This window comes from Schistocerca americana, chromosome 5 (genome assembly GCF_021461395.2).
Source record: "Schistocerca americana isolate TAMUIC-IGC-003095 chromosome 5, iqSchAmer2.1, whole genome shotgun sequence".
NCBI classification, from domain to species: Eukaryota; Metazoa; Arthropoda; class Insecta; order Orthoptera; family Acrididae; genus Schistocerca; species Schistocerca americana.
The window spans coordinates 147,052,217-147,077,668 of record NC_060123.1 but is presented as its reverse complement, the minus strand read 5'-3'; the positions used below and the strand labels follow the sequence as shown (position 1 = coordinate 147,077,668).

General features: G+C 43.8%; 1 pseudogene; it reads right to left on the bottom strand.

Moving 5' to 3' along the window:
* Positions 1–24,244: 24,244 nt before the first annotated feature.
* On the bottom strand, positions 24,245–24,362 carry LOC124616993 (annotated as a pseudogene).
* Between the last annotated feature and the right edge of the window lie 1,090 nt (positions 24,363–25,452).

The window sequence follows — 25,452 nt, the reverse complement described above, 5'->3', positions numbered from 1 at the left end:
TACGTTTCCATACTTATGTCTGTCAGAGCACACTGTTTGTTGTTCTTTGCCTACTGGGTGGGTGGAGTTCTGTAAGCGGATACTTTAAATAAATGAATGAATTTGTCTCTGCAATATTTGAAATAAGTAAATTATCATTCTCAAATAAATGGTTAAGAAATACATCTGACTACTAAATCAAAAAATGATCACAATGCCAGCTGCTGTGGCCGAGCAGTTCTAGGTGCTTCAGTCCGGAACAGCGCTGCTGCTACGGCCGCAGTTTCGAATCCTGCCTCGGGCATGGATGTGTTTGATGTCCTTAGGTTAGTTAGGTTTTAGTAGTTCTAAGTCTAGGGGACTGATGACCTCAGATGTTAAGACCCATACTGCTTAGAGCCATTTGAAGCATATTTTGAACTCATTGAACTTATTTTCAGGTTGACAAATCTCGCAAGAAACGAACTGAAGTACAACTGAAATCAGTAAAGTAATGACTTTGGAAAGCTGGATAAACGATCTGAAATGGTACTTCAAGATTTACGTATATCTGAAGAAAATATTTACGCATACAGACATCGTACCGACATTGCCCTAGTTTGGTACATAGAGATCGGGAATACTGCGGCAGAATATGTGTGTACATCTAGTGCCCGAATTGAAAGCATATTGAACTTCTGACTGCATCTAAGTCTTCGAAATTAAGACCTGAGTAACTGAACACCATTATGTAAACTTCGGCTTTTCCTACAGCTGGCTTCGGTGTTGCGACTGTGTCTCACCACACTTAGAAACTGCAAATGGTGGCAGTGTTGGCTGTTAATTCAGTCACTGGTTCTGTACCAACACCTCGCCTCTGGGACGGTCTAAGTGCAACTTTCGAAGAAACGCAGAAACGAGAGAAAATTCTGGAAGCAAATGTCAGGATGAGCAACGAGCATCTACAGAGCGCTTCCACCAAGGAAAACTTTGAGCTCTGTGTTTATACGTAATTTTTAATGGTGGAATACCGATTCTTGCGAGTATTTCTTCCAGCGTAGTCGAATTTTTAATGGTAGAACACCGATTCTTGTGAGTGTCGACCACCAAGATGTCTTACAAGACGCTAGCCTCCCTTTCTCACTTGGATTTGAGGTGGTTAACGTTAAAAAACTTACTAGTGTTGGGGCTCCAAAATGTGTATGAGTTACTCTCTCTTTCTGCGCCTTCCTTCGTGGGCCGACCAATACTGTTAGACTTCTGTGGGCACAATCGGACGCTCTTCTGCCACTACTAAATTATTTATGTAAACCAATAGGAGCTGTCTTCACATTTGTTTCAATACTAATTGAGTTTGGCATCGCCCAGTTGGGTGTTGTCACGCATTACAAAGAAGTCCCGTTCCAATCTCTAGGACGTTAGCTTAACAGTCCGTGTTTTTCAGTGACGTTAGACTTCCGACTGTTTCCTCCCGCAAAAGCAGTTCTACATCTACATCTACATTGATACTCCGCAAGCCACCCAACGGTGTGTGGCGGAGGGCACTTTACGTGGCACTGTCATTACCTCCCTTTCCTGTTCCAGTCGCGTATGGTTCGCGGGAAGAACGACTGTCTGAAAGCCTCCGTGCGCGCTCTAATCTCTCTAATTTTACATTCGTGATCTCCTCGGGAGGTATAAGTAGGGGGAAGCAATATATTCGATACCTCATCCAGAAACGCACCCTCTCGAAACCTGGCGAGCAAGCTACGCCGCGATGCAGAGCGCCTCTCTTGCAGAGTCTGCCACTCGAGTTTATTAAACATCTCCGTAACGCTATCACGGTTACCAAATAACCCTGTGACGAAACGCGCCGCTCTTCTTTGGATCTTCTCTATCTCCTCCGTAAGACCGATCTGGTACGGATCCCACACTGATGAGCAATACTCAAGTATAGGTCGAACGAGTGTTTTGTAAGCCACCTCCTTTGTTGATGGACTACATTTTCTAAGCACTCTCCCAATGAATCTCAACCTGGTACCCGCCTTACCAACAATTAATTTTATATGATCATTCCACTTCAAATCGTTCCGCACGCATACTGCCAGATATTTTACAGAAGTAACTGCTACCAGTGTTTGTTCCGCTATCATATAATCATACAATAAAGGATCCTTCTTTCTATGTATTCGCAATACATTACATTTGTCTATGTTAAGGGTCAGTTGCCACTCCCTGCACCAAGTGCCTATCCGCTGCATATCTTCCTGCATTTCGCTACAATTTTCTAATGCTGCAACTTCTCTGTATACTACAGTATCATCCGCGAAAAGCCGCATGGAACTTCCGACACTATCTACTAGGTCATTTATATATATTGTGAAAAGCAATGGCCCCATAACACTCCCCTGTGGCACGCCAGAGGTTACTTTAACGTCTGTAGACGTCTCTCCATTGATAACAACATGCTGTGTTCTGTTTGCTAAAAACTCTTCAATCCAGCCACACAGCTGGTCTGATATTCCGTAGGCTCTTACTTTGTTTATCAGGCGACAGTGCGGAACTGTATCGAACGCCTTCCGGAAGTCAAGAAAAATAGCATCTACCTGGGAGCCTGTATCTAATATTTTCTGGGTCTCATGAACAAATAAAGCGAGTTGGGTCTCACACGATCGCTGTTTCCGGAATCCATGTTGATTCCTACATAGTAGATTCTGGGTTTCCAGAAATGACATGATACTCGAGCAAAAAACATGTTCTAAAATTCTACAAGAGATCGACGTCAGAGATATACGTCTATAGTTTTGCGCATCTGCTCGACGACCCTTCTTGAAGACTGGGACTATCTGTGCTCTTTTCCAATCATTTGGAACCCTCCGTTCCTCTAGAGACTTGCGGTACACGGCTGTTAGAAGGGGGGCAAGTTCTTTCGCGTACTCTGTGTAGAATCGAATTGGTATCCCGTCAGGTCCAGCGGACTTTCCTCTAGTTCTTCCGGGACTCTGGCCACTAGCCGCATCCCAGCGACACACTAGGTTAAAAACAAACCGTGTTGTCCTGAACATTCCTCAAACGTACTCTGCATAGTGTTATCGGGGGCACACTGCGCGAACTGTTTTGGTGCAGCTCCTTCTTTTTCCACTCAATAGAACACTTCTTCGCATTTCTCTTCATGCAGGGACGCGGGCGACGATAGTGTGAATAGCACCGAGAGAGGGGAGGGGGGCGGCGAGGGGCAGCCTTCCTCGGGTTTTACGGCCTACACCACGTCCCTCGTCCTCTAAGGGTCTCCAACTTGCTCTCACTGCGACCTCTCATTAAGCTGACCATGCACTCTAACACAGAGAAAGTAAATCTAAGTACACTACTGGCCATTAAAATTGCTACACCACGAAGATGACGTGCTACAGATGCGAGATTTTAGGTGGCGACACCTACAACGTGCTGACATGAGGAAAGTTTCCAACTGATTTCTCATACACAAACAGCAGTTGACCGGCGTTGCCTGGTGAAACGTTGTTGTGATGCCTCGTGTAAGGAGGAGAACTGCGTACCATTACGTTTCCGACTTTGATAAAGGTCGGATTGTAGCCTATCGCGATTACGGTTTATCGTGTCGCGACATTGCTGCTCTCGTTGGTCGAGATCCAATGGCTGTTAGCAGAATATTGAATTGGTAGGTTCAGGAGGGTAATACGGAACGCTGTGCTGGATCCCAACGGCCTCCTATCACTAGCAGTCGAGATGACAGGCATCTTATCCGCATGGCTGTAACAGATCGTCTCGATCCCTGAGTCAACAGATGGGGACGTTTGCGAGACAACAACCATCTGCACGAACAGTTCGACGACGTTTGCAGCAGCATGGACTATCAGCTCCGAGACCATGGCTGCGGTTACCCTTGACGCCGCATCACAGACAGGACCGCCTGCGATGGTGTACGAACCTGGGTGCAGGAATGGAAAAACGTCATTTTTTCAGATGAATCCAGGTTCTGTTTGCAGCATCATGATGGTCGCATCCGTGTTTGGCGACATCGCGGTGAACGCACATTGGAAGCGTGTATTCTCCCACTGGCGTATCACCCGGCGTGACGGTATGGGGTGCCATTGGTTACACGTCTCGGTCCTCTCTTGTTCGCACTGACGACACTTTGAACAGTGGACGTTACATTTCAGATGTGTTACGACCCGTGGCTCTACCCTTCATTCGATCCCTGCGAAACCCTACATTTCAGCAGGATAATGCACGACCGCATGTTGCAGGTCCTGTACGGGCCTTTCTGGATAAAGAAAATGTTCGACTGCTGCCCTGGCCACCACATTCTCCAGATCCCTCCCCAACTGAAAACGTCTGGTCAATGGTGGCCGAGCAACTGGCTCTTCACAATACGCCAGTCACTACGCTTGGTGAACTGTGGTTTCGTGTTGAAGCTGCATGGGCAGCTGTACCTGTACACGTTATCCAAGCTCTGTTTGACTCAATGTCCAGGCATATCAAGGCCATTATTAGGGCCAGACGTAGTTGTTCCGGGTACTGATTTCTCAGGATCTGTGCACCCAAATTGCGTGAAAATGTAATCACATGTCAGTTCTAGTATAATATATTTGTCCAATGAATACCCGTTTATCATCTGCATTTCTTCTTGGTGTAGCAATTTTAATGGCCAGTAGTGTAGTTAAGTAGCTTGTTGGCAATTACCAATACTAATTCGTATTTCATTATCCGGTGGGGATTAACCTATTCCATTTTAATTTGACTGTCTCGTACGGGTTTTACACAAGTTACAAGGCAGTTTGGTTGAAACGGACGCCGGATATGTCCAGCTGATTGTTAGCACCAACAGGATGACAATTATTGAACTGTATGAAATAAAATCGTCATAACTTCTGAACGGTTTGCGTTAGGACGTTCAAACTGCACAGATGGCCGCGGGGCATGATGAGAATTAGTATGCACATGCGCAAGCGCCTTGTTGTTGTCGGCCATTTGCACGTGAAAATGTCACGGTACAGCGTGCATGAGCGTGTAGCGCTAGTGAAGGCTTGCTATGCGAGCTGTAACAGCCCAGCTGCGGCTCAGAGGAAGTTTGCGACTGAGTTCAAGCTGAAGATAGCCAGTTCAATTGTGCTAACAATCAATAATTTGTTTTCCAAGTTTGAGAGAAAATGTAGTGTCCGTGATCACAGTGTTGGCAATGTCGGTTATCCAAAAAGGGTGAAAACGCCTAAAAACATTGGGAAGACACGCTATGTGTTTCGAACCAACCCCACGAAATCGATCAGACGAGCTGCACAACAGGTGGGAATCAACCAGGAGAAACTGTAACAAGTTGTTGTTGAAGACCTGCATCTCTTCCCATACAAAATTCAAACCTATCAGCCATTAAGCCCCAGCGCCATGGAACAGCGGTTGTGTTTCGCCAACACTATTGTGTACAGAATTGTCGAACAGAACTTTGATGTGAATATAGTTTGGTTTAGTGACAAAGCCCACTTTCATTTGGATGGGTTCATCAATAACCAAAAATGGCGTATTTCAGTCTGAGAATCCGCATTTCGCGATCTGGAAGTCTCTTCACCCTCAATGGGTGATTGCGTGGTGTGCAATGTCCAGTCACGGAATAATCGGTGCGATATTGCTTGATGGCACGGTGACTACCGAACGGTACGTGAAGGTTTTGGAAGATGATTTCAGCCCCATTATCCAGGGTGACGTTGACTTCGACAAAATGTGGTTCACACAAGGCGGAGCTCGATCCCATCGAAGCAGGAGAGTGTCTGATGTCCTGGAGGAGCACTCTGGGAACCGCATTCTGGCTCTGCGGTACGCAGAGGCCACTGGCATGGGCCTCAATTCGCCGCCATATTCTCCAGATCTGAACACATGCGACTCCTTTTTGTGGGACTATATTAAAGACAAGCTGTACAGCAACAACCCCAAAACCATTGCCGAACTGAAAACAGCCATTCAGGAGGTCAGTGACAGTATCGATGTTCCGACACTTCAGCGGGTCTTGCACAATTTCGCTTTGCGTTTGCGCCTCATCAGCGCCAATGATGGGAGGCATATCGAACGTCATAACCTAAATCTGAACATCTGTAGTGACGTTTACACATTGAATAAAGTATGTGCACGGCGTAGTTTGTAACTGATTTACGTTTTTGTTTTTTTTATTTCAAATAGTTCCATAATTGTAAGCCTGATATTGTTCAAGAGAGGCATGTACTCACAGTCAAATATTAACTCTTTAACCATCCATGTTTTCATGGTTAAATTATGGGATCAAAATTGAAATAAATTTTTAATACCCTTTATCCAGGATTTCCATATTTTCCAGTCTCCCATGCTCCATTATGACTCATCCTTAATTTGATAAGCCTTGGGTGAGTTGTGTTGTAAGTAGCGTGAGTAAAGGATCGCTATGTGTAAGGTGCGTGAAGCGCACTTTGAATAAGAAAATGCTGTCTGACATTGAAGTCAACGTAAATGATTGGGTCGCCACCAACTCTAGCCACACGACAAATAAGAGGTTGGCCTGAGTCGGAAAATTACTTAATTTATTCATAAGAGAAACTCATAAAAGAACATTCATTATAAAGTCATTCATGAAGAATGGGGTGTAATTATTAATATGATCCAGGCATAGTTCACGTGAATCAAATATTAAAATAAAGCAAAGACTGCGTGGACACTTTGCATTAGAGCGGCTTGCAGCAACAATCCCGAAAACAAGATCTATTCTAAAGCATTTGTTTAAAATAAAAACGGAACACTAATTATTGGACCTGTGCACATGGAAACGCTATGGATGGGCTAATAAGGAAAACTACAAGGTAAATGGCGTAGGTAACGGAGACGTAACATCGGTACACTGTATAAGACTGCAGGCAAAATTATTTATTCCTTAAAACATTGATGTAATGCATTTATAGAACTGCTGTTGCCCAGTAAGTTCAACTGCTTGTGAAGCGCCGCTATACGTTTCACAACAGACTCGTGTGCCCACGTGGTTCGCGTAGACACAATTTCTACGTACAATGGCCAAATTTTAGTAATATCAAACCACGCAGTCGCGAACAATTAACAATTTTACATATGACACATTTGAATAGACAAAGGATAATGCTCTAATATTAACCAACGTGGATGGTTTCCAATGGACATAAAGTAATGCGACAAGAAAATCCACAAAGAGGCAAAAATTATCAAGGTTAGGAAAAGATCAGAATGTATACAGACGCAGTTGCGGGCACACAAACTTGCACACTGAACCGAGGGCGCTTCAACATATGCAACACCTTTGTGCTACGTTCTTCTTACGGATCAAATTCAAGTCTGCATTAGGAATCAATCTGAAAGTCTGCAAAAGCCTTGCATTCCTTGCTGCGATCTAGCAAAACAATCTCTATAAGATGAAACACGAGGCCAAAAACTAACAGCTCCCCTCTCTCTATGAGACAATGTGCCACACGGTTAAGTCAACTCACCCTCCTTGGAAGAGGCCTCGGCTGCAGAACCTCGACAGGCTGGGAAACGCAGACACGAGGCTCACTCACTGGCTCACCTCCCATATCAATATTTTCATAAAACTGCAGAAACTTTAAAGCGCTGTATGAGGACCTACACAGAAGAACTTAATGAGCCAATAATGCACAAAATTACAAGAAAGCTTGACAACAACTGTTTCTCTAGGCTGCAACCTATATCATTATTTACTTTAAAGACCAGCACTTAATGGACTAACCCATTTTTCCTGTTTCATATGGACTGATCTCTTTCATTCCCTTTACAGCTTCTTTCCAAAGCTTGTTTTTTCCCATGTACTACAGTAGGAAATACTGGGTCTGTTCCATACTTGTATATTCGGATAAAAGTCAAAAACTGGAAAAATGGACTTGCTCTAGCTGTTCCAGGACCCTTCATTCAGTATTATGGCAGAACAAAGCAGATCTTTCTTTGCACAGGTAATGTCACAATTTCAAGGTCATGACAATTATTACATTTAAGTGAACTCAGGGAGCAGTAATAATTTATCATTTTCTATATCATTCTGAAGTTATATCAGTAACTGTATGTCACATACGTGGATTTTCTATTTGACAAGTAATATTACAAATTTCTGATTGTTGAAGGTCAAGTTAAGTAACACGTGTCACAAATCGTTCCTTCTGATGATGAAAGTCAAGAAACAGATTGCAAATTATCTTTTCCAGTCTTACATAATAAATTTTTACAGAACAAGCACACAGGTACTAAGTTTCACTATACGAGTTTCATGTATTACTGCAGAGCAATAGCAATAATGCCTACCAAGTTATCACTCTCAGATGTTGTGTCATATTCGATGTTGCATTCAGAGGTTATTCATTTCGTTAAGAGTGTTGCATTGTCACATTGCATTTTAGAACATTGCAGCATAGAACATTTCAAAGAAATTGCTTCAATTAAAGATGTCATAATTAGAATATTACACACAAATGTGTAACATGGCAAGAACTATGCCCCTTACATGAAGTCATTAAAGATCACCTAATTCACGCTGAGCGAACAGTAGGGCTGAACAAAAATGACTGACAAGGCACAATGCATCTTGTAGAGCGTATAAGATGGACGTATTGGAATAATTAATGTCGGGTGATGGTTTTAAAGTAATTCACACGGCATGAAAACTTTGTGGAAACATATCAATTTACTGGAGGCTAGTTTATCCCAGGGAAGTATTCGAGTTGACCACCGTGGCCAGCAGGGAGCGGCGAAGGGAAGTGACAATAGGCAGCTTAGGGCGGCTCAAGCTCTGAGAAAGCGGTAAGGGGGCATGGCCTCCAGCTGCCTTAAGATGAGTGACAGTGAGTGGATGGTGGACCCCATACTAGTATACCGGGAAGCAGATGGAGAACTTGTATGCCTGTTGATAAATGTCCATCGTCCCGTTTTCAGTGAAACATGCGAGAAAGCCGCGCAAAGCTACGGTGGAGTGGTCAACAGAGGTCAAAATATGCATGTTCATGACTATAGCAACTTCACACTGAATTCACAGTCCACAGAGTCTGAAGTAAATCAGGTGAAGAGCGACAGAATGAAATACGCCAGCCTCCGATGGGAACGTAGGACCAAGGAATTTGAAGTACTCTCCTGGGAGTCAGAATTCCAGAAAAATTGGTGTTTGTGCAGACACTAACCCTGATGGGTGGCCTGGGAGGAGCTAAATAGCAGAAGTTGAGAGGAAGGGAAATTTTGTGGGAATTTGTTCACTTACCAGAGCAGTCATTGGTCAGCACTGGGAAGCGACGCATAATTAACGCGACTTGCGCTGCAATTGGCATAAGTGATTTTGCTGGAGGGGAAACTGAGGCGAAGAGCACACTGGGAGAAGTCTCCGTAGGAGTCTTCCGTTCCCAGCTTGCCTAGAGTGCGGACGTGGCGTTCTTTACTCAGCTTGCCTGAGAGAGAGTGAGCATCTCTGCAGTTTAGGGCTTAGCAAATGGAACGATTGAGCTTGGAGATAGGAAGTTTTGGTTCAGCTATGTACTGAGCAAGATAGCTAGGAGTGAATAGACGAGTGCAGCCTTGCAGCACCATGAGGTCGGCCGACGTCCACACAATGACGCTGCTCCACCATGCTGTATTCGGTGATATTGCGCCCGCTCTGGCTACTGATTAGTTTGTTGGATCACATCGACAAAGTTTTCACAAGGATTTCATGGGCCGTGTATTGTAGAATTCTTCTCGCACTTCGCATTACGCCTGGGTCAGTCGACAGGAATTACTTTTGAGTTATCATGCTTTACTCCACGCAAACGCAATTTATTACCACTGCCTGGTAGGAGAGTTATGTAATGTGATGATTGAAGGACGTGAGTCAATTAAAAGTGATCAATTCTGAATCAATTAATGTCAACACTGCCACCGCAGTTCAATCAGAAGTCACAGGGCGTTATTACTTTCTTTGCGTTATCTGATACTGTGGCAGTTTTGCACTCTCTGTTGATCTGTTAGTCAATTAGCTGGGGTGAACACACGCCAAAACCAGATAAGTGACGGGTGGGGTGTTAAAAATGTTACAATTTAGAAGCATAAAAGTAAATGACTCAAACTGATTCGAAAATTTCAAGTGCAGTTATTGCTAGAAGGTCTAAGACGTTATCTTCACGTTTTCATTCTCAAACTACCTAGTCTAAATAATTTTCAGAGAAAACATTCACAAAAATGTCAGATGAATCCCTCCCGTCTGTGTCATTAGTTTTGATTGCATGAATGTCATACTGTAGCTGGCAAACTGAAGTCTTCCTCTAACGCAATAGCGTTATCAGGAGACTTATTCACGATATTCTGCAAGTTTCTCGAAGCGCTCTGTCACAACAGCAACCGGAGCAGGAGATTTACACAAGCGTTTAATTTCCACGTTTGACCCACCCGTTATGTTCAAGGAACAAGCAACAGAAGTAGAGTTCATTAACAGGGAGGACAAAATCCTTGAGCGTTGTTTTTAACGAAAGTGTATGATAAAATCTAGACATTGCTGGGATCTGAAAGAATGGGAACAATATAGCAAAACATCAACATTTGCTCGAGAAATCATATACATACAAAGAAAATAAAAGGTATTTAGAAGAACGTATGTATCATTATTTTTTCATTAGCCTTAGCGAACTGTTTTCTTTCTAATTGCCAAAGAATCGAAGAGGACGTACTTCTCTTCCTCAGCAGAAGTGACTGTTCCACTGTTTAAGCAATTTGCCGTTAAAAACTATTTTAGGCAGTTACGAACCGTGCAGACTTTCTCTTTCTCTGGGTATTGTAAAACATGAAAACTTTTTCGCTTTCAGGTTTTAGGTCTCTTGTGTGAGAAAACATGTGAAAAAAGCACATCTCGTTACTCAAATTGTGCAGTATGACACGACAACAAAGAAAGCAATACAATAAAGCTTAGCATCCACTGTAAATTTGGTTTAAGAAGTTTTCCTTCAGTCGCTTTTCCTCTGGAATTTTTAAGTGCGTACACAAGTTTTAACACAAATATTCGTACGAACAGTGACACGTCAGGAAGGTCCACGAAGAACAAACCGGAAACCCAATCCACTAGCAATTCAGAGGCGGGCTGCTAGGTTTGTTACCCGTAGGTTCAAACAACACGTAAGTGTTAGAGAGATGGTTCATAAATTCAAATGCTAATCGCTGAAGGGAACGCTACATTCTTTTCGAGAAACACTATTGAGAAACTTGAGAGAACCCACATTTGAAGCTGACTGCCGAACGATCCTACTGCCACCAACATACATTGCGCCTAAGAACCACGAAGTTGCGATACGAGAAACTAGGGCTCATACGGAGGCATATAGATAGTTGTTTTCCCCTCGAACAGCAACAGGAAAGTAAATGATTAGTAATGATACAGCGTACCCTCCGCCAGGCGCCGAACGGTAGTTTGTGATTTATGTATGTAGATACCTTTTCACAGAAACAGAAGAAGTGAAAAGCAAGTCACGTTTCCTCTTCTGACGGAAAGTTGAACCAAATAGTTGCCATTACAGATATAGCTGGTTCTGTAAGGTGAGTCCACAAGAAAAGTTCATGGGGAACAGTACAACTATACATAACTGCCACTGATATGGATACACCGATCCAATTGCGTAGGAAGAAAGTGCATGCCTTCAGTGTAGAAACTCCTAGGCTACTGACGGCTGTCCGCAGCTCGTGGTCGCGCGGTAGCGTTCTCGCTTCCCACGCCCGGGTTCCCGGGTTCGATTCCCGGCGGGGTCAGGGATTTTCTCTGCCTCGTGATGACTGGGTGTTGTGTGCTGTCCTTAGGTTAGTTAGGTTTAAGTAGTTCTAAGTTCTAGGGGACTGATGACCATAGATGTTAAGTCCCATAGTGCTCAGAGCCAGAGCTACTGACGGCTCTTATTTTTCCACTGTATCACGCACTTCCTTGTTACAGGTCAACCTCTGACTTTCAGTGATTATTTTAAGGGGCCGAACAATACGAGTCAGATAGCGAGATATAGGGGCTGTAAGGAAGATGTTCCAGGACTTCCTATCGAAATTTTTGAAAGAGCTCGATGGTCTTCTTGGCCACACATCCAGCCGTCCTTGGTGCTGATCGGAACGGATCCATTACGCAACTAACTGCGCAAGCACGTCTCCAGAAATGAGGAAATTGCTGCGAAGCCGTTAACTTGGCTTGTTCAACAATGCCGTCAGACCATCTCTCGGAAAAAATCCAGCCAATGGAATTACATACAACGCTGCTACAGCGAAGGTCTGCATTTCACTTGGACATACCTTTTCACGATAGAAAAACGAAACCTAGCTTGTTTTTTACCCGGCCTGCTGCTGTCGAAAATCGTCTGTGCTCCTCACCAACACCGCAGTGTTCTGCGCCTCCCCGGTGCGGGCGAGGCGAAAGTCTTGCGTTTTCTCTATCAGACAAACGATACTCTATACGAAAAGATATGGTGGTAGATGTTGGTAGGTCAAAACAATGTTAGGCCGAGAATGTACTGTTTATATTTCATGCTATGCTGGCTATTTTTCGTTGAAACTGCTAATAGGAAAACAGGGAATCCAAGCTAGAACCCCATACTGCCGTCGTCGACTTAAAAAAAAGCTTTTCACAACGTAAACAAACACAAATTTTTACGGATTATGCCAGATGGTCATGTTCCACAGCAGCTTATCAATAAAATACAGGGTGTTACAAAAAGGTACGGCCAAACTTTCAGGAAACATTCCTCACACACAAATAAAGAAAAGATGTTATGTGGACATGTGTCCGGAAACGCTTAATTTCCCTGTTAGAGCTCATTTTAGTTTCGTCAGTATGTACTGTACTTCCTCGATTCACCGCCAGTTGACCCAATTGAAGGAAGGTAATGTTGACTTCGGTGCTTGTGTTGACATGCGACTCATTGCTCTACAGTACCAGCATCAAGCACATCAGTACGTAGCATCAACAGGTTAGTGTTCATCACGAACGTGGTTTTGCAGTCAGTGCAATGGTTACATATGCGGAGTTGGCAGATGCCCATTTGATGTATGGATTAGCACGGGGCAATAGCCGTGGCGCGGTACTTTTGTATCGAGACAGATTTCCAGAACGAAGGTGTCCCGACAGGAAGACGTTCGAAGCAATTGATCAGCGTCTTAGGGAGCACGGAACATTCCAGCCTATGACTGGGGAAGACCTAGAACGACGAGGACACCTGCAATGGACGAGGCAATTCTTCGTGCAGTTGACGATAACCCTAATGTCAGCGTCAGAGAAGTTGCTGCTGTACAAGGTAACGTTGACCACGTCACTGTATGGAGAGTGCTACGGGAGAACCAGATGTTTCCGTACCGTGTACAACGTGTGCAGGCACTATCAGCAGCTGATTGGCCTCCACGGGTACACTTCTGCGAATGGTTCATCCAACAATTTGTCAATTTTCATTTCAGTGCAAATGTTCTCTTTACGGACGAGGCTTCATTCCAACGTGATCAAATTGTAAATTTTCACAATCAACATGTGTGGGCTGACGAGAATCCGCACGCAATTGTGCAATCACGTCATCTACACAGATTTTCTGTGAACGTTTGGGCCCCATGTTCTTCCACCTACGCTCAATGGAGCACGTTATCATGATTTCGTACGGGATACTCTACCTGTGCTGCTAGGACATGTGCCTTTCTTTACAAGTACAACACAACATGTGGTTCATGCACGATGGAGCTCCTGCACATTTCAGTCGAAGTGTTCGTTCGCTTCACAACAACACATTCGGTGACCGATGGATTGGTAGAGGTGGACCAATTCCGTGGCCTCCACGGTCTCCTGACCTCAACCCTCTTGACTTTCATTTATGGGGGCATTTGAAAGCTCTTGTCTACGCAATCCCGGTACCAAATGTAAAGACTCTTCGTGCTCGTATTGTGGACGGCTGTGATACAATACGCCATTCTCCAGGGCTGCATCAGCGCATCAGGGATTCCATGCGACGGAGGGTGGATGCATGTATCCTCGCTAACGGAGGGCATTTTGAACATTTCCTGTAACAAAGTGTTTGAAGTCACGCTGGTACGTCCTGTTGCTGTGTGTTTCCATTCCATAATTAATGTGATTTGAAGAGAGCGTTTCCGGACACGTGTTCACATAACATATTTTCTTTCTTTGTGTGTGAGGAATGTTTCCTGAAAGCTTGGCCGTACCTTTTTGTAACACCCTGTATACAAAATTTAAGAAAAAATTAATCTCTGTCAAGAAGGAGGAAAAATTATCAGAGTGCAGCAGATTACATGAAGGATTACGACAGGTATGAGGCCTTTCATCCTGTTGTTTGCATCTACATCTACATCTACATGGATACTCTGCAAATCACATTTAAGTGTCTTGCAGAGGGTTCATCGAACCACCTTCACAATTCTCTATTATTCCTACCTCGTATAGCGCACGCAGAGAACGAACACCTTTCCGTACGAGCTCTCATTTCCCTTATTTTATCGTGGTGATCGTTTCTCCCTATGTAGGTCGGCGCAAAAAAAAATTTTCGCATTCGGAGGAGAAAGTTGGTGATTGGAATTTCATGTGAAGATTCCGTCGCAACGAAAAACGCCTTTCTTTTAATGATGTCGAGCCCAAATCCTGTATCATTTCAGTGACACTCTCTCCCATATTTCGCGATAATACAGTACGTGCTGCCTTTCTTTGGACTTTTTCGATGTATTCCGTCAGTCCCGTCTCGTAAGAATTCCACACAACGCGGCAGTATTCTAAAAGAGGACGGACAAGCGTAGCGTAGGCCGTCAGCTTAGCAGATCTGTCACATTTCCTAAGTGTCCTGCCAATAAAACGCAGTCTTTGGTTAGCCTTCCCCACAACATTTTCTGCGTGTTCCTTCCAATTTAAGTCGTTCGTAACTGTAATTGCTAGGTATTTAGTTGAATTTACGGTCTTTATATTTGACTAATTTATCGTGTAACCGAAGTTTAACGGATTCCTTTTAGCACTCATGTGGATGACCTCACACTTTTCGTTATTTCGGGTGAACTGCCACTTTTCGCACCACTCAGATATCTTTTGTAAATCGTTTTGCGATTTTCTTTGATATTCTGACGACTTTGTTAGTCGATAAACGACAGCGTCACCTGCAAACAACTGAAGACGGTTGCTCTGGTTGTCTCCCAAATCGTTTATACAGATAAGGAACATCAAAGGGTCTATAACACTACCTTGGGGAACGCCAGAAATCACTTCTGTTTTACTCGATGACTTTCCTCCCATTACTACGAACTGTGGCCTCTCTAACAGGAAGTCACAGATCCAGTCACATAACTAAGACGATATTCCATAAGCACGCAATTTCACTATAAGCTGCCTGTGTGGTACAGTGTCAAAATCCTTCTGGAAATCCAGAAATACGGAATCGATCTGAAATCCCTTGTCAATAGCACTCAACACTTCATGAGTATAAAGGGCTAGTTGTGTTTCACAAGAACGATGTCTTCTAAACCGATGTTGACTGAGTGTCAATAGACCGTTTTCTTCGAGGTAATTCGTAATGTTCGAACACCCTATTTGTACTAATAAAATCATTCACGATTGGAGACAAATGCGACATGGCTTCATTCAAATCAAAAGAAACAGGAAGCTAGACTCAATTTTTGTGAATGATTTAGATCTTGTAGCATCTTTACAAGTGGGCCTGCAGCGTTCTATACACAATTTACAGATTATATCCAAGAAACCGAAGAAGCAAAAGCTGTGACCTTCTATTAAATACGAGCAGTTCAGAGCAAGAACTGTTAGGGGAAACATAAATTCGAGAAAGAGTAAAAACACATTCCCATATTTATACCATAAACTACCCTATGCGGAAGAAACGGACCTAGCTGAGACAGCCACCAGGTATACAAAATTGGCCAAGTAAGAGAAGAACTCACTGAGACTTCCATACAAACTTAATTATGTATACAGGTAGCTCATCTACCCAGGGAATCGAAAATCTCGACGATTTTTGCCTATTATCGATACCGATAGCGGCAAGATACCGGTCCCGGAAATTCCAAGACCGTATCAAAATCTCTATAGTAATTCCTGACACTAGCACAGACATACAGACAGAAGCGATTACGGGGCTTCGGTAAAGAAAGAAGATTTGATAAAATATTTTTATTTACTTATTAAAACATGGCTACAGCTTACCCTTAATGTTTGCCTGCAGTAATATTTTTCAATTATGCTTTTGACGGATGTTGAATGGAATGTAAGTTCGAATGGGAAAAGCATATTTTTTTGTGTGACAGAATTACACTTCAACAATCTCCGATTTTTTCCTTTAGTTGTACTGCGAAAACTTGCTTTTTGCCAATTTTCATGATTCTAGGTCAACGACAAGTATTCTATAGGTTTCGATGAGTGAGTTTACAGTTATCAAAATTCCTGACATAAATAGCGGTATCTTTTGATTGCATCGAGTTAGAAGCTTAAATATTTTACACCGTCAATCGACCGTAGACGTTAGTGTGTGACATAAGTTTCAACCTGATACGTCCACCACTCTCTTTTGAGAAAAAGGGATCTTAACAGTCGGACAGACTGATGGTTGGCTCTGAGAACTATTTGATTTAACATCTGTGGTCATCAGTCCCCTAGAACTTAGAACTACTTAAACCTAACTAACCTAAGGACATCACACACATCCATGCCCGAGGCAGGATTCGAACCTGCGACCTTAGCGGTCTCGCGGTTCCAGACTGACGCGCCTAGGGACAGACAGATGGACAGACGAACGGACAACAAAGAGATCCTACACGGTCCAGTGATATTAACGCGACCATCGCTTACGTTTGACGGGGACCGGGCAACAGTGCAGTCGTTGTAACACGGAACACGGAAACGAAGCTATTTATCTGACGTCCAAGGGTATGATGATTGGCTTTCGGAACAAAGATGGAAGCATTTCCGAAACGGCTAAATTTGTAGATTGTTTGCATGCCGCCGCGCTTAAAATATACCGTGCATGTCAAAATGGCGTTATCCTAAACTGGCGCCGAGGCAACTTATGGTGAACCACGGGCCAGTAGATGACAGGGATGAACAACGGCTGCATAGATGTCTACGGGTGAATAGACGTGCAACTGTTGAGCAACTGACAGCTCGGATGAATCATGTGGGGCTACCAACAGTGTCTCCTCAAGGACTGGTCAGCGGAAGTCGCTGTCTGTGAACCTCTGCAGCAGGCTCCTGGTTCGTGCACCTATACTGACTGCTGTCCATCGTCGACGAAGACTGGAAGTTCTACACCAGTAGCGCAACAGGACGTCCACTGAATGGCTACAGGTAGCCTTTTCAGAACAATCACGTTTTGTGCTCCATCCAGACCCGAACTATTTGAAACAGTTAACGCAGAAAAGGAAATCAGCGATCATAAAGCAGTTACTGCATCGATGATTTCAACCGTAAATAGAAATATTAAAAAAGGTAGGAAGATTTTCCTGTTTAGCAAAAGTGACAAAAATCAGATTACAGAGTACCTGACGGCTCAACACAAAAGTTTTGTCTCAAGTACAGATAGTGTTGAGGATCAGTGGACAAAGTTCAAAACCATCGTACAATATGCGTTAGATGAGTATGTGCCAAGCAAGATCGTAAGAGATGGAAAAGAGCCACCGTGGTACAACAACCGAGATAGGAAACTGCTGGGTAAGCAAAGGGAACTTCACAGCAAACATAAACATAGCCAAAGCCTTGCAGACAAACAAAAATTACGCGAAGCGAAATGTAGTGTGAGGAGGGCTATGCGAGAGGCGTTCAATGAATTCGAAAGTTAAGTTCTGTGTACTGACTTGGCAGAAAATCCTAAGAAATTTTGGTCTTATGTCAAAGCGGTAGGTGGATCAAAACAAAATGTCCAGACACTCTGTGACCAAAATGGTACTGAAACAGAGGATGATAGACTAAAGACCGAAATACTAAATATCTTTTTCCAAAACTGTTTCACAGAGGAAGATTGTAACATATAGAAATAGACGACAGAGGGATAGAGAAACAATTAAAATCGCTCAAAAGAGGAAAGGCCGCTGGACCCGATGGGATACCAGTTCTATTTTACACAGAGTACGCGAAGGAACTTGCCCCCATTCTTGCAGCGGTGTACCGTAGGTCTTTAGAAGAGCGTAGCGTTCCAAAGGATTGGAAAAGGGCACAGGTCATCCCCGTTTTCAAGAAGGGACGTCGAATAGATGTGATGAACTATAGACCTATATCTCTAACGTCGATCAGTTGTAGAATTTTGGAACACGTATTATGTTCGAGTATAACGACTTTTCTGGAGACTAGAAATCTACTCTGTAGGAATCAGCATGGGTTTCGAAAAAGACGGTCGTGTGAAACCCAGCTCGCGCTATTCGTCCACGAGACTCAGAGAGCCATAGACACGGGTTCTCAGGTAGATGCCGTGTTTCTTGACTTCCGCAAGGCATTCGATACAGTTCCCCACAGTCGTTTAATGAACAAAGTAAGAGCATATGGACTATCAGACCAATTGTGTGATTGGATTGAAGAGTTCCTAGATAACAGAACGCAGCATGTCATTCTCAATGGAGAGAAGTCTTCCAAAGTAAGAGTGATTTCAGGTGTGCCGCAGGGAAGTCTCATAGGACCGTTGCTATTCACAATATACATAAATGACCTTGTGGATGACATCGGAAGTTCACTGAGGCTTTTTGCAGATGATGCTGTGGTGTATCGAGAAGTTGTAACAATGGAAAATTGTACTGAAATGCAGGAGGATCTGCAGTGAATTGACGCGTGGTGCATGGAATGGCAATTGAATCTCAATGTAGACAAGTGTAATGTGCTGCGAATACATAGAAAGAAAGATCCGCTATAATTTAGCTACAATATAGCAGGTCAGCAACTGGAAGCAGTTAATTCTATAAATTATCTGGGAGTACGCATTAGGAGTGATTTAAAATGGAATGATCATATAAAGTTGATCGTCGGTAAAGCAGATGCCAGACTGAGATTCATTGGAAGAATCCTAAGGAAGTAGGTTACAGTACGCTTGTTCGCCCACTGCTGGAATACTGCTCAACACTGTGGGATCCGTACCAGCTAGGGTTGATAGATGAGATAGAGAAGATCCAACGGAGAGCTGCGCGCTTCGTTACAGGATCATTTAGTAATCGCGAAAGCGTTACGGAGATGATAGATAAACTCCAGTGGAAGACTGCAGGAGAGACGCTCAGTAGCTTGGTACGGACTTTTGTTAAAGTTTCGAGAACATACCTTCACCGAAGAGTCAAGCTGTATATTGCTCCCTCCTACGTATATCTCGCGAAGAGTCCTTGAGGATAAAATCAGAGAGATTAGAGCCCACACAGAAGCACACCGACAATCCTTCTTTCCACGAACAATACGAGACTGGAATAGAAGGGAGAAACGATAGAGGTACTCAAGGTACCCTCCACCACACACCGTCACGTGGCTTGCGGAGTATGGATGTAGATGTAGATGTAGATCGGACTGAAAGCAAACATCCTGTAACAATCGTTGGAAGAGTCCAGACAGGAAGATGGTGCGTTATGGTCTGGGCAACGTTTTCGTGGCATTCCTTGGGTAATCTCGTGTTTCTAAATGGCACAGTGGATCAACACATGTATGCACCTATCCTTGGGTACCATGTCCACCCCTACACGCAGTTCGTTTCTCCTCGGCACTTTGGGATGTACTAGCAGGACAACTCAACTTGTCACACAGGGCCGGCCGTGATTGGTCGAGCGGTTCTAGGCGCTACAGTCTGGAACCATGCGACCGCTACGGCCGCAGGTTCGAATCCTGGTTCGGGCATGGATGTGTGTGATGTCCTTAGGTTTCTTCTTCTTCTGTAGTGGTCAATCCAAGGATTGGTTTGCAACAGCTACCATGGCAGCTTGTCTCCATTCTGTGCGTCTTTCAGCTTTTCTCTTCATTTCTTTATAGGTGTTACATCCCACATCTTCTACGATTTGATCCATGTACCTCAGCAGTGGTCTTCCTCTTGGTCTTTTTCCTTCGACATATCACTCTATGATTGTGTTCAGGAGTCCTTTATGTCTTAATAGATGGCCTGTAAATTGCACTCTTCTTTTAACAATGAAACTCCAGAAGCTTCTCTTCTCACCTGCTCTTTCGAGAACCACTTCGTTTGTGACCTTGTCGATACATTTTATTTTGAGCATGCGTCTATAGTACCACATTTCAAAATTTAGGTTCTGGTCTTCCTCTGTCCCGAGAGTCCATGTTTCACACCCATAGCATGCCACACTCCACACACATGATTTCAAAAATCTTTTCCTGATTTCAAGGCTGATGCTCTTAGATGTTAATATATTTTTCTTCTTGTTAAAAGCAGCCTTTGCTTGAGCTATTCTACTTCTACTTCCATCCGTGGTAATATTACTGCCCAGATATCAACTTGTTCAAGCAGTTCATTGCCTACATGAACTTGGACTTTTCACTTGATCTTTTTTGTCGCATGCCATTAATTTTCATTTCGCTTTATTAATTCTCATATTATATTCTTCCCCCATAACTTTACCCATTCTATTCAGTAGGACTACAAGATCTTCTTCACTTTCAGCTAGGACAGCTATATCATCGGCATATCTTATCATATCTATTCGTTGGCCATGAATTACTGCACCTGTCTGTGAATGTTCCCTTACTTTTTTCAGCGCCTCTTCAATGTATAGGTTAAACATAACAGGGGATAGTGCGCAACCTTGTCGGACACCTTTCCGTATCTGCACCTCTTCTTGTTTTGTCCGTCCACGGATAACTGCTGTCTCCTTTTTGTACAGGTTCCATATCATTTTTCTATCTTTACAGTCTAGTCCGACTTTTTTGAGTACCTCAAACATCGTATCCCATTTAACATTATCAAAGGCTTTCTCTACATCTACGGAAGCTATATATATTGTCAGGTTCTTATCTAGTCGTTTCTCAATTATTAGTTTTAGAGCAAATATTACTCCTCTGGTTTCTCTATCTTTCCGGAATCCAAACTGGTCTTCGGAGAGTGTAGCTTCGGCTTTTTGTTCTATACGTTTTAGGATAACTGATGTTACTATTTTAGAGGCGTGAGTAGCTAGGCTGAGCTTAGGTTAGTTAGGTTCTAGGGGACTGATGACCTCAGAAGTTAAGTCCCATAGTGCTCAGAGCCATTTTTTGTCACACAGGTGGCAGCGTGCGTGCAAGGTTCGAAGATCACCAAGATGAGTCTACCATATTTCCGTGGCCGCCAAGTCCTAGGATTTAAACCCAGTCGAGAATCTGTGGGACCAACTCTATCGGGCTGTTCGCTCCATGTACCCTCGGCCGAGAAACTTTGTGCCGCTGGCTGGGTGAATGGAGTCGGCGTGGCTCCACATTCCTGTCGGTATCTTTCAGAACCTCCTTGACTTTCTTCCTGCACGTCTCGCAGCGGTTCGCGCTGCCAAATGTGGTTATTCAGGCTTTTAACAGGTGTCAACATTAATGTGACTGGACATGTATAAGCGTTCCCTTGTTACCGATTAATCTACAGAATCCTAAAAACAATGGGAGCCAATAATGATGTAATGAACCCTTCCCTAGTCCAGAGGCACACCAGCATACGCCATTACAAGACCTCAGCAAGACATGCTTTGCTGTGTCAGTGAAGCCTGTTCAATAAAGGCAAAAACACGAAAAGACTAAAAGCCTGTGAAATGAAATTCTTGAGGCGAACAGCTTGTAACACCAAATGAGACCACAAGAGAAATAAAGATATACTGAAGGAACTTAAAATGGAACCCCTCCAACATTGCACTCATAATTACGAATGTAACTGCAGAAAACATCTACAGCGAATGAGCTCAAAGAGGGTCCCAAAGTCCATGCTACAATACCACACCAAAGGTGTAAGATCGCTAGGTCGACCACTGAAGAGATGGCAGGAGAACTTCTAGACGAGACCGCAAGTGGTCAAGAGCCCTAATAGTTGGAAGGAAGATGACGATAATGTATACTCTGTGTAAATGTGAACGAATGCCGGACATTTGCCATGCCGGACATTTGCCACGCCGGACATTTGCCACACTTGCCCTTTCGCCAGGTAGCGATCCCTCAGGTAAGGGACGCCCTTCCTCGTACAACTTCTGTCCGCTTTCAAACCGCCGTCTCCACATCTTACTCGATACAACCAGTACGTAAGGGGCCTTCTTCTTCGACATCTTGGCGAAATACAGAGCTTCTTTTCGAAATCGAAATATTTATAACTTTTGGGAAACGAAAGCAAATCCGACGATTATGTCAGTATGTAATTAGTTCTGCCAAATATTAGATCCCTCTGGCTGTACGGTAGCTTCCTTTCACGCTTACTGATTGCGATAGAAATAGTCCATCGCCATGGGAGCAACAAGAAAGGAGAGAATGCGAATGTATGCTAATCATTTCTTTTCGATCTCTGCATTTGTGCCTACTTTAATTACTACAACTGCATGCCCAAAAGACAAAGGGAAAGAAGAAATGGGTATGTAAATGTTTGAAAAGAAGAACGACATACTCCATATTAATTTACTCTCTAAAATCCGATATCCCTTGCGGCGTAACATTACTTAATAAAGTGTAGCCGGACAATGTTCAAAACATGACTGAAAGTACGTTCATAAACAGAGGTAAGAACATCTATGATTGACATGTCATCTAAAATCGATGTACAATTTTAAAATGCTAGAAATGAGGAAATGAAGTAATACAGGATGCTATGCTTGGAACGTACGTTGTTGTACTACATTGTTTAGCTCTGGTATTTACAGGGTCACAGAGTAAGCATCCTAGGTTTTGGAGGGAAAAGCCGTAATTGTAATGATCTCCACTACAACAGAAACAAGAAGCACAACTTAAGGAAAAATAGTGTAATATGTGTTCCAGCTCACAAGCGACATTGAAGCAGGTAGTTCCTATGACTTAGTATGGACAGAGGTTATATTCGACAACCGGAGTAAATTAATAACTAGCTCTTTTTACCGACCCGCGGTCTCAGATGAAACAGTTGCTGAACATTTCAAAGAAAACTTGAGTCTCGTCACAAATAGGTACCCTACTCATACAATTTTAGTTGGCAGTGACTTCAATCTACCTTCCCTATGTTGACAAAAATACATTTTCAGACCCTATTGTAGATAGAAAACAACTTCCGTAATTGTTCTAAATGCTTTTTTTTAATTATTTTGAATAATTTGTTCACGAGGCCATTCAAATTGTAAATGGTTACGAAAACACACATTAGACCTCTTAGCCACAAATAATCCTGAGTATCACGACGGATACAGAGATTAGTGAACACGCAGTCGTAGCGAGGCTCAATTCCGTAACAAAGAAATTCACCAAAACAAAACGCGAAATATATCTATCTATAAAAGCAACTAAAATTTCGATTGACGTCTTTCTAAGAGACAGTCTCCAATCCTTCCAAACTATGTAAGTGAAAAGTTCAAAGAAATAGTACCAACAGCACTCGAGAGATACGTACCAAATAAATTAATAACAGACGGAACTGATTCCCCACGGTACACAAAACACGACAGAAAGCTACTGCAGGAGCACCGAAAAAGGCACTTACAATTTAGACGAGCGCAAAATCTCCAAGATTGGCGAAGTTTTACTGAGGCTCGAAATTTGGTGCGGATTTCAATGCGAGATGCATTTAGTAGTTTCCACAACGAAATTCTCTCTAGATGTGTGGAGGAAAATCCATAGAAATTCTGGTCCTATGTTAAGTAAACCAGCGGAAAGGCTCAGTAAGTACTTTTATTGCGGATCGGGCGGCGGCTGAGGAGGAGGAGGGGGAGACATGGGACCCAACCCTTCGGAGCAGGTAAAATCGTGGCAAATGTCCGCCATGGCAAATGTCCGGCGTGGCAAATGTCCGCACACCAATGTGAACGAGGCCCATCTTCTGTGGTCGCGGCTACCAAGAGGAAGGCACCAATGCGACAACACCTGCAGCGGCGCACAAAGCTATGATCTCCTTGAGCGCGATGTCGGAGACAGAGGATGCTGAAACAAAAGTATTCCATATTTAGAGATAAACCCCCCCCCCCCCCCCCCCGGACAGGCCATGAAGACCCAACGGTACTGATCGGCAGCCGCATCATCCTCAGCTCACAGGCGTCACTGGACACGAATATGGAGGGGCATGTGGACAGCACACCGCTCTCCCAGCCGTATGTCAGTTTTCGAGACCGGAGCCGTTACTTCTCAGTCAAGAAGCTCCCCAGTTTGCCTCACAAGGGCTGAGACACCCCCACCCCCACCCCCGCTTGCCAACAGCTCTCGGCACACCGGATGGTCACCCATCCAAGTGCTAGCCCAGCCCGACAGCGGTTAACTTCGGTGATCTGACGGGAACCGGTGTTACCATTGCGGGAAGGCTGTTGGCATTTTTAGAGATAGTAGTATGGAAAATCTACACAAAAGTGTCCGGTAAACAAGGTCTCGAAAATAGTTAGCTTAAGAGCTATGACCTTTTGTTCATCTTCGCTGTCGTAAAACACATCTTTCCTACAGCAAACTGTTTGCTGTTACGAACGACCTATAGGGTATAGCAAGCAAATGAGGACACTTTCCTCTGCTATTGCCCACGGATATAGCATGCAGTAAACATCTGTCCCTGTTTCGCTGTAAACCGCATTCGCACTTCTGGCTAACTGCTGCTCATTCAATGGTTCTAACGGATCATCTTGTGGTTCAACAAGTCTGTGAAACGCTTTTATATTGCAATTTTATCTTTGCACTTACCAACATAATAGTATGGTCAGGTAAATGGAAGAAGCCGTCGAGCCCGTGTCCCACATACTGAAAAGTGTTAAGAATGCCGCCTTTTCCAGAGACTAGTAGATTCAGGCTCCGTCGCTCCAACAACGACTGGAGATGCGGTTCGTGCATGATGGAACGCCAGCCCCTTTTCTCCCAAATCTCCAAGAACACGTCACACAGACCCAGAATTGGCAATGGATTGGTCAGGAAAATCCAGTACGGCGGCGAGCTCGTTCCCCTGATTTTATTGGCTCGGATTTTTAGTTGTGACGACACTTGAAATGTTTGGAATAAAATGGTTCAAATGGCTCTGAGCACTATGCGACTTAACTTCTGAGGTCATCAGTCGCCTAGAACTTAGAACTAATTAAACCTAACTAACCTAAGGACATCACACACATCCATGCCCGAGGCAGGATTCGAACCTGCGACCGGAGCGGTCGCTCGGATCAAGACTGTAGCGCCTAGAACCGCACGGCAACTCCGGCCGGCTGTTTGGAATATGCAAGCCCCATAATGATGTACACAGAGCATGAACACTTTACCAGTCCCTGTCAGAGCATCTGTTATCAACCTGGAGTTTTCGGTGAGTGCGTGATTCCCTAAGACGTCCTAGTGAAGATTGTCTTGTGATGAATGGATACCATATTGAGTAGCTGCTTTAGCAATGGTTCACAAGTGCAGACCGTATGTAATAGCAATCAGATTACATT